Source organism: Solanum tuberosum, unplaced genomic scaffold (assembly GCF_000226075.1).
Source record: "Solanum tuberosum cultivar DM 1-3 516 R44 unplaced genomic scaffold, SolTub_3.0 scf00501, whole genome shotgun sequence".
Lineage (NCBI taxonomy): Eukaryota > Viridiplantae > Streptophyta > Magnoliopsida > Solanales > Solanaceae > Solanum > Solanum tuberosum.
This window is the reverse complement of record NW_006239436.1, coordinates 357,998-359,456: the sequence shown is the minus strand read 5'-3', so window position 1 is coordinate 359,456 and position 1,459 is coordinate 357,998.

Here is a 1,459-nt window from a genome sequence, read left to right as displayed (position 1 = left end):
AAGTCAGGAAGACGACCTCTGACGGTTTCATCAGGTCTAAAATGTCGAGTTTGGTTTAGTAGAATCTTTCTTGTGGATCCCGAGGCTTCCAGGCTAATCTTGAGCCCCTTTGTGGAATTCAACTTAAAATGTAGCTCGAGTGTGGCACCCACCTTTCATCGAGATGGCCTTGACTGAAAGTTTCGACGGCTCCGTTGAGTCTGAATTGCTTAATTTGGTGGGATAATATATTTCGTTTGTACGCGCGAGGTTTCGAACGAATCTTGAGCACTTCATCGGGAAATTTTGCATTGGTCAAAACTAAACCAACGGATGTGCATTAGTTGGTGCAGGCATAAATTTCCCTTCGCGTTAACGAGTAGTAGGTAGGCTGCATTTTTGGAGGCCTAAGAAATTGGTCTCCGCATCGCAGGGCCTTACCCGCGATTGTGAAGGGTAGGGTGATTTTCCTTCCATGATTGCGGTCTCCCGTCTATGTTCACAAAAACCTAGCTGAGTGTCTTTCCGCATTCATGGACCCCTTCTCTGCGTTCACATAGAGAAACTTCGTACGTAATAAGACAGACGCGATTCAACGGTGTTAGAATATTTCCTTCTTCAATATCTTTAGCTATAAAAGTTCAAATCAGCTGATTTTAAGTCCTAGTTGTTGACACCCAATTTTGTCTCTCCTTTCTTATAATTCATTCAATTGAGCTTCTAAAATATTAACAAGTCAAATATTTTGTGTTTCACGACTATTTCTATTTATTACTATTGTTACCGTAATTATTTACTAGATACTATTAATTTAACTTTTATTATGATTATGATTTCAGTATTTTTGGAATTATATTTTTTATTATCAACATTACTATTATCACTTTATTGTCGTCTTCTTTAAAATAGATTGTCGTTACTTTATTTCAAGTTTCTTACTTTTTATAAAAATTTTACGTAATATATATTATACTAATTATTAAATTAGAAGCTCAAACAATTAATTTAAAGAAAGAAAGAGGCCATGGAAATTTGTCCATTTTACAAACTTAAAAGGAAAAATCACCTCATATATCTATTTAAGGCTTAATATTACAGCCTTTAGATGTTACTTTTTTTATATTACTACTTATAACAGTTTAATTACAAATATTAACAGATTAGTTTTAATTTATAATTTAATTTATTTAATTTAATTAATTAGTTATTATTTTTATAATTACATTATAATTAATAAGTAAGAGAAATAACATTAATATTAGAGAATCAATTGTCATTATCTCTTCCACCATTTTAGGGATAACATTAATATTAGACAATCAATTGTCATTATCTCTTACACTATTTTAGGGATTTTTTTCCAGATTTCACACAGCAACCCCCACCTTCCTCTTTTACCCACACGTAAATCCCACACCCCCACCCCCACGTTTCTCTTTTACAGAGAACTAACTTTTTCTCTCTCACCATCTTCAACGTT